Raw genomic sequence first — 18,835 nt, forward strand, 5'->3', positions numbered from 1 at the left:
GAGCCATTGTTGACCTTAGGAGACCCTAGTTAGAATGGACGTCTGAAAAACTTAGTTTCAAAAACCAATGAAGTGAATATTTATAAAAACTTATTCTCACTCTTAACCTTGAGATCTTTTTTAAAGTAAGAAAATCCATGCTCTATTTTCCTTGCAATACTACATAAAAGTTTGCACACTTGATCACTTCATTAACTTACTTATCCTAATTGCTCACAGATGGAGTACCAATGTGAGTCCTATCAACTTGGTCACGGAGGAAACCTGATGTTCGAGAAGGATTTGAAGCAACTAGTGGAATATTTAGGACGCCCGTATCCCGAGTTCTTCGGAATACCCCTCAACCATCCGTCGGGAGGACCACCTCGGTGGGAAGTTACCGCAAATCCGAGAGGAAAGATGGGAGCCCCAATATGGGAAACCATCTGGTTTTCTGTAACGGGAAACACTTGGAAGGATGGAATAGCCAAAGCCATGCAGGAAGCAATTGCCCGTCTGTGCGGACAGAATGTGAACAAGCTCAAGAATACCCGCTTCATTTACTACCCAAGACATGATCCCATGGGAAGACCAATAACCATGCCCCCGCACCCGTAGATGAACCACTATGTTACCTACCTCGACTTCATGCTGTACAAGACCTACAAGGAGTTGGACAACACCCTCACCTTTCGGCAAGCACATTACCCGTGAAGACGAAGAATCCCCCCCCCCTGAAGAGTAGTATCATTAAAGCACTTTCGTAGGTGTGAGTTTGTATCAGGATCCCCTTGTATCGTAGAACGAATGAATGGTTCTTCAAACCAACGGTGTGTTAGCTTTGTAATGTGTGATGCTTGGTATGAATGAAAAAGTGTTGTTGGTTTTTACCCCCGCAACACTACTCAAATATTCAAGTTATGAACTTTTTAAAATTTAACCAAAACAAACCATAGAAATTTCCCTCTTATCTTATCATATACCTCACTGTTCAGATGGCCCCACCAACCCGCAGCACCAACCAAGACGCAATGATGCAGATGCTGCTGATGATGATGGCAGACCGAGAAGCCGAGAGAGCTGAACGACAAGCCAATATAGCTGACTGCAACAGATAGCTCAGAACAATCAAGGCCATGGAAACCACGATCACCCTGGATCGAAGCTGAAGAATTTTCAGAACACCAACCCTCCAATGTTCAACAAGACTGAAGAACCCCTAGATGCTGATGACTGGCTCCAGACAATGGAGAACAACCTGGAAGTTGCGGGAGTTGATGCCGCAGAGAAAGTACTGTTCGCCACCCACTACCTGTCAGGACTCGCAAGAGCTTGGTGGACAAGTGCCCGCGCAATGAATGCGGGGCAAATGATGACATGGGAAGACTTCAAGCTGAAGTTTAGCAAGTATCACGTGCCCCAAGGACCGATCAAGAAGATGAGAGACGAGTTCCGGGAACTCAAGCAAGGGAGAATGTCTATGGTGGAATACCGCGACATGTTTCTTACTCTGTCAAGGTACGCCCCAGATGAGACCGACACCAACGAGAAAAGGAAGGAGAGATTTCTGAACGGACTGCACGACGAGATGCAAACAGTGTTAGTAAACATTCCGTTCGCTGACTTGGAAGCCCTGGTGGACTCAGCCATCCAAATGGAGGCGAAGCTGCATCAAGCCAACGAGAACCGCAAGAGAAGAATGATGTACCAGAATGGACCCCACCATACCCAGAAGTACCGCAACAACTCCTCTGGAGGATTCACCCCAAGACACAGCAAGCCAACTACTCAGACTTATCGCCCCAACTACACCAACAACAACGGAGGACCCCCAAAGCCCGGAGGCCACAACAACCACCCCAACAACAATAACAGCAACAACAACCAGAATGGTAACAATAACAACCCCAATACTGCCCCGAGGACTCGGAAGCAACGCTCGTTCCCGTCACTCCCAAAGACAAATCAACTGTAAACTGCTATGAATGTGGAGTTGTGGGTCACTACTCCAACGAGAGCCCCAAGAAGCTTGCCAAGATTGCCGCCAATACCGCAGCACCTGCTCAGCAACAGCACCGCTTTGCAGGAAGAAGGAACCAGAACAACAACAACGGTCGTCTCTACCACATGAATGCCACTGAAGCCCAGGAAGCACCTCAGGCCATGCCAAGTATGTTTTCCTGTTAATCCAATTGCTCAATCTTTCTTAGGAACCTAACTTTTCTTAGTTGGAGGGGACAAGGGACAAGGTAGAAACAAGTGGTGTTGAAAATTTGGCCACACACTATTTCAAATAGTGATATTTGATTTGGTTTGATTCTGCCTACAAGGTGTTTGACATAATGGCCGCATGAAAAATATTTTCAAAATTTTGAAAGAAATTTGGTGGAGTTGCCTCATGTGATCAAAGACACACAATGGTGGTGGTGGTGAGCAAAGGGAGTTGATTTGCAAAAATCCAAATTGGGCATGATCTTGAATCCGCTTCAAAGTCCCAACTTTGCTTGAGCATAACTTTGAATCTAGCAAGAATTTGCGGGGGTGTGCTTTACCAAAGTTGTTCACCTTGATGTGGTCTTGGATGAGGTGCAAAGAGTTGGAAATGTTTGGTTTGAAAATCTCTAAACACGGAGGCTCAAATAGGCATCAGGCTAAAAATGGAAGTTTTGACCATTAGTGCATGTGAGCACAATTTGATTTCAAATTTGATTTGATTTGAGTTTATTTGATTCCAAAAGTGTTAATAAGTGTTTAGTAACATTCTCCAACCAATGGTGCAAGCCAAAATGGTCTAGGTTGAAGATTTGTAAAAATGGCATAAACCATATGTGAGGGTTTTGTGATTTTTCTATTTTATTTCTTTTCTTCCTCTTTGCTTTTCTTTGTGAACTTCGAAGGATCAAGGTTAGGGTTTTAGGTTATAGTACATGGTACAAGGTTGCAAACACTCATCATGGCAATCACACAAAGAATTGAGTATGAGCACTATGCATGGCACATGTATTAATAAAAGATTTTTGTTGATTCTAAAATTTGAGTATTGGAAATTCTTCTTCTTCATTGATTTGAAATTTGGGATGCTACACTGAGCAATCAACTCGGTGGAATAGCGTTTAAACCGCCAAACGAGACAAAGAACATTGTGCTGGACCCGGCATACCCGGAGCGCACCATTCGTATCGGTGCTCGATTAAGTGAAGCATAGGAAAGCACGCTCGTCAACTTCCTCCGTGAGAATCGGGACATCTTCGCCTGGTCTGCTGATGACTTGGTGGATGTACCGAGGGAGTTGGCTGAACACTCTTTGAATATCCGGAAGGATGCTAAGCCGGTAAAGCAACCTTTGCGCCGGTTTGCTGAAGATCGAAGGAAGATTATCGGAGAGGAAGTTACCAAGCTACTGGTATCCGGTTTCATCGTGGAAGTGCTACATACTTAGTGGCTAGCCAATCCGGTGCTGGTCGAGAAGAAGAAGGAAGAAGACCCGAAGGCTCCTAAGGCATGGCGGATGTGTATTGACTACACCCACCCGAACAAGGTGTGCCCCAAATATCCATTCCCCTTACCTCGAATTGATTAGGTGATCGATTCTACTGTTGGATATGAACTGTTGTCTTTTCTGGATGCTTATTTGTCTTCCACCGGATTCCCCTTGAAAAAAAAGATCAAATAAATACTGCTTTCATTACCCCGCACGAGACTTATTGCTACGTCACTATACCTTTTGGTTTGAGAAATGCCGGCGCAACATACCAACGCTGCATGCAAAAATGCTTGCATAACCAAATCGGTAAAAATGTGCAAGTATACGTCGACGATGTCGTGATAAAAACCAAAGTAAAAGATACGCCGATCGACGATCTGTGAGAAACATTCGACAACTTGCGAAGATTCCGGATGAAACTTAACCCGGCAAAATGTACCTTTGGTGTACTTGGCTGGGAAGTTGCTCGGTTTCCTGGTGTCAAGTCGCCATAGAGGTCAATCCGGTGAAAATCCGGGCGATCAAAAAACTGCAATTACCGCAATGCCTAATCAGATACTTTCGTCTGAACCTCACAGGCAGACGCGGCATTCAAGGAGCTAAAAAAATGTTAGCCACAGCTCCGGTGTTGACATCACCCTTGCCGAAAGAACCAATGTTGCTTTATGGAGAAGCCGTCCAGGCCCGGGGCTTTATCTGTTGGCATATCCTCGATCGCCTCTTTGATCTCGAGCTCAGAAAACGGTAGACCGAGATCCTCCAAAGAGTGCACAGTAGGGTTTAAAGCGACCGAGTTGAAGTCCAGCTGATGGGGAGGAGGACGTACCAGCGCATGAGAGAAATGGTCGAAAATTACTTTTTCTTTATCCTCATGAGTCGTTGCCCAACCTTCATTTTGCTTGACCCTCGTAATGAATAAATAAATAAAATTAACCCATACTAAGAAGAAGCAGAGGTACATACCTGACGTCTTGTTTCTTCTCCATCAGATTAGGGCCAGCGCCCTCTTTAATCAGCGGATTTAGCGACACGCGGTCGGAAAGCGAAACAGCTATACTGTTTTTATTCCGGCTGCCGATATATTGATACTTGGTGAGCTTCGATCGGTTGTACGAGTCCAATCAGAACTCGTACAGGAGGAGGAGTCCGTGTATGTCTAGTATACGAGTCTCCCCAGCACGGCTTGAAGAATACTGAACTATATATGTATATACAGCTTCCTCAACAACCAATAGACATATTACCGACACATCGATCGATCTGTATAATTAGATCAAGGGGTGAAGATGGACGTCCTCGCCGTGGCATCACCAAGTATTTACTTGCAGGACCTGGTGAGTTTTGGGCGCGGGTTCCTCCGCCAAGGGACAGTTATCAAGGACGCTACCGTGGAGAACAGCTCTCTCCCCGTCGACACGTTCCGGATCCTTCTCATCGACAACTCTGTCGTGTATAAGAACGCCGGGGACATCAGGGTGCTCGACAGGAACCACCTACACCCCGGCCAGGTTGTTGGGTCGGCGTCCGACATTGCCGGCCAGATCGGCGTCGTCACCGGCGTCACCACCCTTCTGGTCCTGGCCGAGCATGACAACCGGGGCATGGCGACCGGGGTCATCAAGGGCGTGTGTCCGTCAAGCCTGCGCCGAATCAGCAGCCTCAGTCTTGGCGACTTTGTTGTGTCTGGGCCGTGGCTCGGCCGTGTTGTCGAGGTATCTGTCGATGTCGACGTCCTTTTCGATGATGGCGCTGTCTGCAGGGTTACCAACGCAGATTCAAAGATTCTACAGGAAGTGGATGCCACCGGCAGCCTCAGGCATCAGCAACAAATAAACTGCGATTTCTACCCAGGGCAGAGGGTGAAAAAGGAGAACTCGTGTTCCATCTTTAAAGCGGCACGATGGCTTAACGGCTACTGGAATCCTGATCGCGACAGAGGCACCATCATTAAGGTGGAGATGTCCGGCGTTCTCGTCTACTGGATTGCATCGATGCATTGTGGCACGGACAGGGAGCTCGTTGAGGCATCCGCTCCACCAGCGTACCAGCACCCTGATGAACTGACATTCTTCTGCGCGCGTCTAGTTGCAGCTGGTGGGTAGCTGACCAATGCTTCTTTCGAGAACCTAGGTCGGCCAAAACTGATGATGATAATGGAAATGTGGCTATAGCTCACGATCAAGAGGAGGAGGAAGAGGAAGAGGAGGAGGAGGAGGAGGAGGAGGAGGAGGAGGAGGAGGAGGAGGAAAACGACGACCCATGCTCTGAAAACAATGAGGATGTGATTGATTTTGACCAAGATGCACCAAGTGCTCATGACGTACCACCCACACCAACAAAGCAGAACGGTGTGATCTTTTACGGGAAGCAGCTGAGGAAGGTATTCTTTGAGGGACACAGGCGGGAGCGACGCCCACAAGTCAGGAAGCATTTGGAGGTGGAGTTTCCCATGACCGTCGTCAGCACCAACACCTCTGTCGACGTGCTATGGCAGGATGGCACCCTGCAACATGGCGTACCTTCAGCGAGCCTCGTCCCTTTTGATGTAATGAATGAGCAAGAGTTCTTCCCTGGAGAACACGTCGTTGAGAATGATACAGCCATTGGTACTAATGGTGACAAGGATGGCACGACAAAACGTGTGGGCATCGTCAGGAGCCTGGACTGCAAGGACCAGACGGTTTGTGTGTCATGGTTGAAGGCGGGGATATGCCCTGGCGAGGCTAGAGAGGTTGAGTGCATTGAGACCATAAGCGCATATGATCTCAAATTGAACTACTCACCCTACTACGGAGATATAGTTGTCCGCCTTGTTCGTTCAGAATCAACGAACAACGGTGGTGCTAGTGTGGCCTTAGATGGCAAGAAGAAGAAGAAGAAGATTGCCGCCGATGTTGACCTTTCATGGGTGGGGCATGTTGTTAACCTTCCTGATGGACATGTCCAAGTCAAGTGGGGTGATGGTAGTATGTCAACGGTACGTACATGTATATTTTTTCTCTACCTTTTCAAGGACCTGCAACTTAGTATGTATACACACTCTACCCAACGAGTTGTTACATGAGATAGTAACAATCCAATTACTTTTTCAAGGACCTACAACTTAGTACTTATACACTCTCTACTCAACGAGTTATTGATTTGATCGAGTGTGCTGCAGGTGTCGCCACATGAGATCGTTGTCGTCAACGAGGGGCACTACATGGAGTTGACGAATGAAATGGGCGACTGGGTAGAGGCTGACGGCCTAGATGAAGAGGCTACTAGCACGGTATGTATATCCTTCTAAGTTCTAGCACCTTCCTCTTCAGAAAATCATTGGTGCGGCCTTTATTGTGCTAACATATGTGTATCTTACATCTGATTTTAGGACAATAATGATCCGCATAACCCAGCCAACTATAGCGATGTCGAAAACGAAGACCCAGCAGCGACGACGACAAGCATTTTGGGTTTTGTAGTCCGGTCATTGTTCCAATTGACCGGTGACATGGTGGCTCGAGGTAAGAGATACCTGACTAATCGCCAGCCGCCGCCCTCATCGTTGCTACCAAGCTCAGAGGTACCTGCGCCCACGAATGATGATAACAATTGTGGTGCCCCGTTTCAAAAAAATGATATCATTGGTGGTGAGGCAACGGAGAACGTCGCTGCTGCATGTGACAAATCGTTCAGCTTCCCACGTTTCGATGTATTACAGATCACCCCTGAGGATCACCATTACCTTGACGACGCAGACCAGGTAATATTTTACTTTTAGAAAATAAACAATTGTGGGCATTCTAGATTAGAGTGAAATACATGCGCAGTATAGATATGGTTTTGTCTGTCCCTAGAACCCATCATCTTCTTAACTATATATGACGAGTTTTTTCTACCATTTACTAGCACCGATTTATATACATAGAACCTTAACAAACTTTCTTTCTAAGGAATGCAGGGCGGTAGTCATGGGAAGAATTGGGCCAAGGCAGTGCAAAAGGAATGGAAAATTCTAGAGAACGACTTACCAGGTATGAGAGTACATCACAAATTAAATTCATAGTCCATGATTCTAAATAAGTACATATAACAATTTTTTGTGCAGAAACCATCTATACACGAGTGTTCGAGGACCGCATGGACCTGCTCCGGGTGGTGATGGTGGGCGCGAGCGGGACGCCATACCATCACGGACTCTTCTTCTTCGACTTGCAGCTGCCATCGTCCTACCCGGCTGAGCCACCCCAAGTGTATTACCACTCCTACGGCCTACGCCTCAATCCAAACCTCTACGAGTCTGGTACCGTGTGCCTCAGTTTGCTAAACACGTTCAATGGCGAGGGCACCGAGCTTTGGTCGTCAGTGACATCAAGCCTCCTCCAAGTTGTTGTCTCCATCCAAGGCCTTGTCCTCAACGACCAACCATACTACAACGAGGCCGGATACGAGACCCTAGTTGGCAAACCAGAGGGTCGTCGCAATGCGCTGCCCTACAATGAGAATGCTTACATTCTCAGCCTCCGGACCATACTCCATGTGTTGCACCGGCCGCCTCAAGGATTTGAGGAATTCGTCAAGGACCACTTCCGCCGACAGGGAAGGTTTGTGCTCATGACATGTAATGCGTGCCTGCGGGGATGCGTTGTCGGTGATGCCCATGCCACCGAAGCGATTAGGGAACAACAATGCTCAGCCGGGTTAAAGCTTGCGCTCGCCAACATGTTGCCCAGCCTCCTGGCAGCCTTCACAGAGATCGGCGCCGAGGGATGCGAAGAGTTTCAGAAGTCATATGCTCTCAGTACCGCTCACTAGACGTATGCCACGGCTCTGGCCAAGTCGCTTGATCTTGTAATTACTCGCATTTTTTAGTTCTATGTCAGTTAGCATTATTTTTTCTGTTTTTTCCGATTAAAATTAAACGAGTTCATCGGGCATAAAACGAGTGTGACCAAAGCATGTTGATCAGACCAAGCAGTGCACGGTCATCTACATTTGTCGGTCACAAAAATTGTGAGATCAAACATACACGATCTATCTGCCAAAGTGACAAGCCACGCATTCATATCGGTTTATTGGTCTTACAACGTGTAGCTCTAAATTATTAATTTACCGATATGGGCTAGCTAATTTACGTGTCTGCGGAGTCCGCGTAAACAAGTTGACATGTCCGCCGGAGACGTCCACCGGTCCAATATGGAAATCGCACTAGTTTGTTGTATACACACTGTTATGTTGTCCTGTCCTAAGTGGTTTACGAACATGCCCAGACATCACCATTCGGAGCCAATTTGCATATAGTTTATATTCCATGTCCATGCAATCAAATATATATTTCCTATTACAAGGAATTTAATATACTCTCCAGTCCCAAAAAACGTATGTCACAAATTTATCTAAATTCAGATGCATCTAGACAATATTTAGTATACAAATATATCTGAATTTAGACAAATCGGAGACACCATTTGCCGAACAGATGGAGTACTTCGTCTTCAAAGGAATCCTATTCCCCAGGGGGAAGCGCGCGTCGGAACCTCCTGGTGGAGAGTCGTCCGATTGGTTTCCATCGTCGGCTGGTATTGCGCCACGTCACCCACCTTGCGGACAACGCATTACTCTAATCCCGGATTTGCTGCATCCAACCGACCACCTGGTCGAGACGTTTGGATCGTGTATGGGGGCTCGTGGGCTGTTCCTAGTGGAGAGGTTGGCGACGGCGGAGTGAATCCGCGCGCTCCGACGGTTGCTGCCGCCGGACAGGACGACGTGCACCTCCGCTCCTCCGGTGAGTTTTCCCTACCTCTTCCTCGTCTACGATTTCCTCTCTCGCTGCTTTCCCCTCAACCCTAGGTTTTTCCTGCCGCTCTGAATGTATTAAATCTCCGCGGTGGCCTTGCAAATCTGGGGCACCGCCGATGATTTGCGTTGGTGTGCCCCTCCGTCGTTGCTTTTCGCGTGATTAAAACTCGTTTCGTCCAACTAATTTTGGTTGCTTCCGTTGAATCCTTACTTTCCCCTTCATTTCCTAGGACTGGTTACCTTCAGTTGCTGGAGGTTACTGGTTACCTGCTATATAGGTCATTGTGTTTAGGTTTGCTATCATCTATGTACATTTTTGCTACGTTATAATTTAAATGTTTCTTAATTTGTGTTTTGTGTTCTTCATGTTTAACAGGAAGACGAGATTGGTCATTGTTTTTCGAGGGTCGTTTTGCTGCCAAGCGTCTCGCACGCCCTTGCTGCAGATCTCGATGGTCCCAAGAGACGTATTATTGCAGAGCATAGTGCATTTAGAGCATTTTTGGATGTATCTCCATTCAACATTTCTAATGCTCTAATTGACTCTGTTGCCTCTCATACTAGCCCTGGTTTGCGGGAGTTCAAGTTCCATAAGAAGAGGATGGTTTTCACAAAAGAGATGGTGATCAAAGTTTTTGGAATTCGATGTGGCGAGAGACTTGTTGTGCGTAAGAAGGGTGAGCATCCTGAGCTGCGCCAAATGTACATAGAAGAAGGACAATCTAGGCCTTTCATCCAACGATTCCGTTAAATTGCTCAAGGCCTCGTGATGTTATGGATGATCTCACCATTATCGAACATGGGATCTTATATGTTTGGCTACAGTTATTGACCCTGGTAGCGCACGTTTGCTTAGCCTTGACTATTTGGATTGCATGTTGGACCCTCGGAGGAGTTTGCATGGGATGAACACTTCCTCGGAGTTAGCAATGCAGGAGGTTACAAAAATCAATAGCAAGACAAGCAGAGGCAGATAGTACCATGAAATGCTAGGAAATATGAGTTTTGGATCACTGGACGGTTCACCATTCTAGTTGTATGTTATTGAACTTACCCCATGCTCTGTTTTTATTGTGTAATTTCTGTTTTTTTTTTTTTGTATTTTCATGTTTAAATCTTCGCTGCTGTAACTGTTTTGTTTATGCTTCCTTCCTTTTTTGACAGATTTTCTACATGGATCACCTGGATTTTCCACCAAACCAGCATACTATAAACTACTCAATTTCTAGGGTATGTTTTGTGACCAGTAATGATTTCAAGTTCATTGTATTAATGATGCTGATAGGAAGATCTTGAACAATAAGACTGTTTTTGGAAGGCGTCCGGTGAGTTACTCATACCCATATACGTGAGGTTGATGCACCGCTTGGTTTTTTGTATAATTTTTCGATAAGATCCTAATTTCTTATCTTTTGTTGTGTAGTTTCTTGACATGTCGAACACTTCTTATGGAGTTGCTTCCTTTGTCAACCATCATCATGTTGAGGAGCCTGTTGAGCAACCTAATGAAGAACCTGAAGTGAACCCGTCTGCATCCCTCAATGAATGGCTTGTGTTTCCTAGTAGTCAGGATCTCGAGGTATAATACATGATTTTATCCCTTTTCCTCTATTATTTTTCATGTAATTGTTGCATTGATTATATAGTTTTGCTACTTTACATTTAACAATGTTGCTACTATAGTTAATGGTATGTGCTACCATGTATCATCTGAAAACCCCCAGCTTCATTAGTATTATAATCAATGCAACAATTGCTCTATTTCTTCTCGCTTCATTAGTATTATTAGCTGCAGCACTCTCCATATTTTCTTGATGTATGTATTATGTCTCTGTTATCAGGTTCCAGCTGCGTAAGCATCTGTATGAGAAACACCGGACTATTTATGGTTGTGATGTTGACACCACTCTCAAGAAATTTGGCGTTGGTTTGAAACAAATGCAGTCGCAGCGCATGGCAACTTTGCTTATTGATATAGATGCAGCAATGAAAGAAGGAGATGGTCCAAGTGTCCATTTCCCAACCGGAGGTGGAGTTGAAGACGAATCTATGTATGTCTGTAGACGGAAATGAGGATGAAGGTACTGCCAATCATGCCGATGAACAAACCCCGGAGGCTGATTCTGAAGAAACGAGAGAACGACGAATTTGTTGTCGAAGCAAATGCTGCTGATATGGACACACACACCCTCGTCGTGGATATGCCCCAATCAGCTATTATGTTGGATGCTTCTACCGGTGGAGCTGATGTAGGTGAATAGGTTACTGTTAACAGCCATGTGAGGTCACCCATGCACTCACCATATTCTCGTATACCGAAGGGTATACCTGTAGAAGCTTGGAATAGAGCCCCTGGCCCTCCATCAATGAATTTATTCGCACATGATCCGGATGAAGTTGTTGTGTCTGAATCCTTATAGCACATCACTATTCCTGCGGAAGAAATTACTCCGCCTAATGATGTTGCTTCTGTAGTGAAGCTAGACGACACATGTCTGTTCTTCTTTGTCTCTTTTCCTTTTGTTTTGTAATTTTATTCTTTTAGTTTCGGCTAACTATCTATTCTTTAATTTATTTTACTAGCTTTTGAGCAGCCTAAAGCTATGGAGGCTGCAACACCACCCATACCATGGGATGCTGAAGCAGATCATTTGGGCGAGAATGTTTCACCGCAGCATCCGACAAACACAGGTCATTTTTGCCTGAGCAAGTTTTTTTCTTCATATTTTACCTTTTATTTCTGCAATTTCATTTATTGTTTGCTACATTATTTCTACTGGTTGGCTACATTACATAATAATTTTTGCTACATTCCTTCTGTATATGTTATTGCTGTTTTTCTTAGCTATTTTTCCTACTACTATGTTAGCTATTTGGGCGAATAGTTAGCTATTTGGGCGAGAAATCTAAATGGTAAGTAAATCCATGCTGCTCTTGGGAACGTTTGTCACATATAAGGTCACACACACTCTCATGGACAGCATTTACTTATTGCTATTTAATTTTTGCACTTTATTTTATTGCAAACTACACACCTAAAACACCAAACCACGAAACGCTGGAGTCAAAACGGGGGTGAAATGGACTTCAGAGAGAGAAAGTGCCCCTGGTGGCGCGCCCAACGAGAGGGGCGGACACCACCTGGTCTCTTTTGACTTTCGGGACTCCGTTCGGCCAAATCTTTCGCCCCACGCTTTTATTTTCCAAAAATAATAACTTTCCTAAAAGATAAAGATATTTCAAGATCGTTACGTACCTGAAAGTTGACTTTTATTGATTTCTGGTATTTGGCAAGGGATATTTCTTTCCAATTATGGCATCGGGGCTCTGTTTAACTCCTCAACCTTTCCAACAAACTTTTAACATGCAATATAATGTTTAAAACATTGTGCATTAACCACATGGGGCCTACATTTGTAGTCTCCACGAAGACGGATGGCTCCGGAGCGATACACCTCCTGCACAACCAATGGACCCTGCCATTTTGATGCTAATTTTTCTGCAGAATCACCACTCTTCCTTGGTGTAGGGGGGAGGCCTCTCCATCAACATCTCCATCAGCACCATCATCACCATCTCCGTCTCCAAGACTCATTTCATTCCCCTTATAGTTTGTGATTCATTGAACCCCAAATATTATTTTAAGTGTTATTTGCATGATTGTGATTGACAACTTGTCTTTATTTGGTGGAGAGATTATATTTTCATATTGTGTTGTAATACATATGCCTCTAATCCATATCATGTTTGTCACTTGTGAGTAGATTCAACGATGAAATTCACCATTTAAAAGACTGGTCCATCGCCATTAGTCAGCTCACGAGTCTGCTGGCTGTCGCGGTTCTATTCTTCAACAGTTTCAACCTGTGGAAACGAGAAAACGAAACCTCCAAACTAGATAATCAAGGTCTAGGATGGTTTCACACCAAAAACTGGCTAAAACCGTGCATGCACATGCTTTGCCGAAACATTTATAATAATAGTAGATATTTCCTCATTTTCAAAATAGGATGCACATATATATTTTATCAAAATCAAATTATTTAAACTTTAACTAACTGTATAGAAAAGAAGTAAAAACATCTATGATATCAAATATACATAATATGAAAGAATATTTCATGACCAATCTAACAAAGATTTGTTTGAAATTATAGGTGTTGACATTTTATTTTCCTCCCTAGCTGCTCAACTTGGGACAGAGGAAGTATATAATTTGTTAAACTTGAAGAACTTCGAATTTGACCGAAAATTATACGCATCTTAGTTTAGGAAGGAGAGAGTACTACAGTAAGTTAGAGTTAATCTAGTTGTGTCATTCAGTCTTCCTGTTGTCACGTTCAGTTTCAGTTTTTTGAGTCGTAGGCAATAAGGAATTGTATGGTCTGAGAGGTGCAGCGTTCACGTCGAGACTAAGTCGTAGGTTATTGTTGTGAGCGTTGAGCTAGTCCGCCACGATCCTAGTTTGTGGGATGGCACGAACGAGCTGGATCGTGGAGGTATAGTCGGCCAGTTCGTTGAGCTGAAATATGTCTGTGAATAAAAGCAATGAAGACAGAAAAGACGCAGACGTTACAGCACGGGTCACCAAAAAACCAGTGTGTTTTTCAGTTCGTTTTCTGCACCTGCGTTGCCATACTTGTGTGGCCAGCTGAATCGTGTGTGCGTAGATTGGGCCTGAAGCTGACATTTGTATCAGATCCGTAGGGTTCGTGATCTCGGCGGTGTAGCGGCGGCGGTGATCGATGGGCGACAAAACCCCGTCGAAGGGTAGCGGCAGCAGCGGCGGAAAATACACGTCGCCTGGCCAGAGGCCGGGCGCCGGCGCAAACGAGGGAGTCGTCGCAGTCCACCTGCCGTCAAGGACGATGAATGTTCCCGTTCAGTACCCGATGCTGACGGAGACGAATTACAGTCTCTGGGCCGTGAAGATGAAGCTAATCATGCGGCTGCTTCGGGGTGTGGTCGGCCGTCGAGGGCGACGGTGACTACGATGAGGTCAAGGATAAAGCATTCTTATGTTTCTCGATGTACGGAGCCACCAAGATGGAATTGTATAGAACTCGTGTAGTGTGCTTGATTGAAAGAAATCTTGTCCCTGCACACCATTGATTTCCTTCCTAGTGTGCCTTTTCCAAGTCAGCCTCCCCTCATACCGAGATTCAGGAACACCAATCGGCTTAAGGTCAGGAAAGAAAGTCAACACAAAACTCAATGACCTCCTCGGTTCCGTAGCCCTTTGAGATACTTCCTTCCGGCCTAGCTCGGTTATGAACATATTTCTTTAAGACTCCCATGAACCTCTCGAATGGGAACATATTGTGTAGAAATACGGAGACCGAGAATTCTAATCTCTTCAACTAGGTGAACGAGGAGGTGCGTCATAATATTGAAGAAGGATGGTGGGAACAACAACTCGAAGCCGACAAGACATTGGACCACATCTTCCCGTAATCCCGACAAAGTTTCCGGATCCATTACCTTCCGAGAAATTGCGTTGAGGAATGCACATATCTTCACAATGGCTAGTCGAACATTGTCCGGTAGAAGTCCCCTCAATGCAACCGGAAGCAATTGTGTCATAAGCACGTGACAGTCATGGGACTTCGGGTTTTGGAATTTTTTCTCCTTCATATTTACTATCCCCTTTATATTCGACGAGAAACCAGACGGAACCTTGATACTGAATAGGGCTTCAAAAAAGATCTCCTTCTCTTGTTTGGTAAGAGCGTAGCCGGCAGGCCCTACAAACCGCCCTGGATGTTTGCCGTTTCGTCCTTTATGAAGTTCCCGGTCCTCCCGTGCTTCTGGTGTATCTTTTGTCTTTCCATACACGCCCGTAAAACCTAGAATATTCACACAAAGATTCTTGGTCAGGTGCATCACGTCGATTGCGGAGCGGACTTCCGGGACTTTCCGGCATTCGGCTCCCAAAAAATAGATTTCTTCTTCCACATGGGCGCGTGTCCGTCGGCGTCTTTCGGAACAGGTCGACCGCCCTGGACCCTTTCCAAAGATAACATTTAAATCCTTGACCATGTCAAATATATCAGCACCACTACGGGGGACAGGCTTCGGACGGCGGTCCGCCTCGCCATCGAAATGCTTTCCTTTTTTCCTTAAGGGATGCTTGCGCGGAAGGTAACGACGATTGAACGGGTACACAACTTTTCTCGCTTTTTCCCAAATATTTACTTTCAGTCTCATCTAAACAAGTGTGGGCATGCATTGTATCCTTTGTTCGTCTGTCCTGAAATGTTACTGAGAGCAGGCCAATCATTGATGGTTACGAATAGCAACCCTCGTAGGTCAAATTCTTGCTCGGTGTGCTCATCCCACACACGTACACCTGGTTTGTCCCACAACTCCAAAAGTTCATCAACTAATGGCCTTAGGTACACATCAATGTCGTTGCCCGGTTGCTTTGGGCCTTGGATAAGCACTGGCATCATAATGAACTTCCGCTTCATGCACAACCAAGGAGGAAGGTTGTAGATACATAGAGTCACGGGCAGTGTGCCGTGGACTGCAGCTCGCTCCCCAAAAGGATTCATGCCATCCGTACTTAGACCAAAGTATAAGTTCCTTGCCTCAGCTGCAAAATCCGGGAACTCTCTCCCGATGTTTCTCCACCGCCGACCATCGCCGGGGTGCCTCAACATCGCGTCTTTCTTACGTTCTTCCATGTGCCATCGCAACAACTCGGGCATGCTCTTTGTTTCCGAACAAACGTTTCAACCGTGGTATTATTGGAGCATACCACATCACCTTCGCAGAACCCTCTTCCTGGGTGGCTCGCCCTCAACATCACCAGGGTCATCTTTTCGATCTTATACCGCAATGCACCACATATCGGACATTTATTCAAATTCTCGTACTTCTCACCGCGGTAGAGGATACGATCATTAATGCATGCATGTATCTTCGCACATCTAATCCTAGAGGGCAGATAAGCTTCTTTGCTTCATATGTACCGACGGGCAACTCATTATTTCTTGGAAACAACTTCTTTAATATTATCATCAATTTCTCAAATCCCGAGTCACCACACCGACCTCTCGCCTTCCATTTCAAGCAATTCCAATATGCTACCCGAGCTTTCTATGCCCATCTTCACAACCCGGGTACAACAATTTGTGGTGGTCCTCTAACATCTTGTCGAACTGCAACCTCTCCTTATCCGTGCCACAGTCTCTTCTTGCATCAGAAATGGCCCGACGAAGATCATCGTCAACGGGATCATCTCGATGCCCGTTCTTCACCTCCTTCTTCTTCATTGTCGTCCATTGCGGTATCAAAGCATTCGAGAGAACATAGATCGGTACTGGTCATCATTATCTTCTTCCTCATCGCCGTCTTCCATCATAACCCCTTCTTCTCCGTGCTTGGTCCAAACATTATAGCTGGACATGAATCCAAACCGAAGCAGGTGGCTCTTAATGTCTCTTGAGCAAGAGTAATCCTTCTCGTTCTTACATTTTAGACATGGACAGCACATAAAACCTTGCTTCGACTTGTTGGCCTCGGCCACAAGCAGGAAAGAATTCACGCCCTCTCTGAAAGCGGGAGCACATCGGTTACCGTACATCCATGGATGACTCATCAGCATCATAAGTACAATTATATATGTATCAGATGCAATCACCTTGCTAAAATTAGTATTGTACGGACTATGCATATATATATAGTCGAGAAAATAGTTGCTAACCTTTTAGGATCAAAAAGAGGAGAAATCTTATCAAATAAAACCAAGTGGCATCCCTCTCACAAGTTCCATCAAACACCTCTTGTGCACATGTAGAAAAAATGAGCTAGCATACACCTCCACCTTCACCACCAAGGAAAATATGAGGTGGGGGGGGGGGGGTGGTGGCTGCTTCTATATATATAGGCATGGCCCTTTTGTCGCGGGCCGTATTACGACCCGCGATAAAAGGGGTGCCGACAGGAGGCGCCAGCCCTCAGACCCCTTTTGTCGCGGGTCGTAATACGGCCCGCGACAAAAGGGCGCGACAAAAGGCCCTGCCCGCTCCACATGGTTTCGGGGCGACGTGGCCAGGCCATTTGTCGCGGGTGCAGGCGCGCCCGCGACAAAAGGCTCCCACGGAAGCCCTGTTTTCCACTAGTGGAAGGAGGCACATGCGAACCACGACGTTGAATTGGGAGGTGGCGGCAACAGCGGGAAGGTCGAGAGTATAGGCGCGGCGTAAAAAAGAGGGGGCGAAATGGGCTGGGACGCCAGCAGGTGGTGCCCAGCCGGGTTTTCCCTACGCGGCGGAGTGACGGGTTTCCGTTTGGAGCAACCAGGATGTGCCCTATGTAGCGTGGATGACCATGGGCGCTGAACACTCTATTGAAGTGCGCCGGTTGGAAAGGACCTTTGCGACACGGTGTTGGACACGGTTAACTGTTCGGCGCGACTAAAAAAGGGTGACGGTATCGACGAAAAGTATGACTTGGGCAAGCACAACTCGCCACCCATATCATGTTATCAGTCGGCGCGTCCATGTTTCCTGTCGCGTAGACCAGGCGTTGGACGTAAAACGGCAAGATTACTTGTACTCGTCCGTTTGAAAAAAAGATGCTCCATCTAGTATATAGCTAGAATAATACTTGGTGGCTGTGACCGGCAGTGAGATTGAGATTGAGACTGAGATGGAGATGGATCAGTTGACGTGATGGCCTGATGGGAACATCGTTGGCTTGCTGCATCTAGAGCTGAACAGTGAGTGGTTCCCTGCCGTGAGCTAGCTGTGGTTCGATCGATGTCGATATGATGCTTCACGGTGTCACAGTGCACCACAACTCATGTTTCACTGGACTGCTAGTGTGCTATACGTAGGACAGAGCTGGAACACCGTACGGTGACTGTACTATACTACTATTACGTTGCCTGGTGTAAAACTGATCAACGCACGTACGATCGGAGCAATTAGCTAGCAGCCGGCTAACTTTGCACATCTCGAGTCTCGACCACGATCGCCGAGTACTCCGGCGACCCATGGGTGGTTTAGGCCCGCCGGGTGGGCGGTCCAGCAGGTGGAGGCGGTGGACGGCGTCCATGGATATGTGTGGATCGACGATGGGCACCACCAGCGGGTGGCAGAGCGCAACGCGGGAAACAGCACCGGCTTTGGCTTTACCACGGCGGAGGCGAGGAACAGCCGCCGGGCCCGGCGCCCTGCCCCAAAAGCTGCGCTGGCTCCGCTCAGCCGCTCGCTCGCAGTTTCCCTGCCCCCTACCCATTGCTCTGCCCCTGACCTGCCGACGACCACCGTGCGCTCGGGCCCGTCCCGCCTGACCCGACGGTCCCAGCTGCAAATAATGCACAGCCCGGCCGCGCGGGTGATCGGCCGGCGAGGAGAAAATTGCACCAACCACTCTCGCCATAATACACTATATAAAAGCTAATCAAATTACCGCACCCCAATTGACTAAGACACTGTAGATGAGCTATTTATCCATTTGTTCCTCCAATTAATGCGTGACGCATGCCATGGTTTCTTCATGCTGTGTTATTTCAGTCGATCAGTTCGTTTTGCCTTCCTTATTTTTCTGAGCTGCGGGGTTACCGGCTACCGGTTCCTTGAT

At 46.4% G+C, this 18,835-nt stretch overlaps 1 pseudogene; it reads left to right on the top strand.

Moving 5' to 3' along the window:
• Positions 1 to 4,749: 4,749 nt before the first annotated feature.
• Positions 4,750 to 8,257, top strand: LOC124670890 (annotated as a pseudogene).
• The last annotated feature ends 10,578 nt before the right edge of the window (positions 8,258 to 18,835 follow it).

This window comes from Lolium rigidum, chromosome 7 (assembly GCF_022539505.1).
Source record: "Lolium rigidum isolate FL_2022 chromosome 7, APGP_CSIRO_Lrig_0.1, whole genome shotgun sequence".
Taxonomy (NCBI): Eukaryota; Viridiplantae; Streptophyta; class Magnoliopsida; order Poales; family Poaceae; genus Lolium; species Lolium rigidum.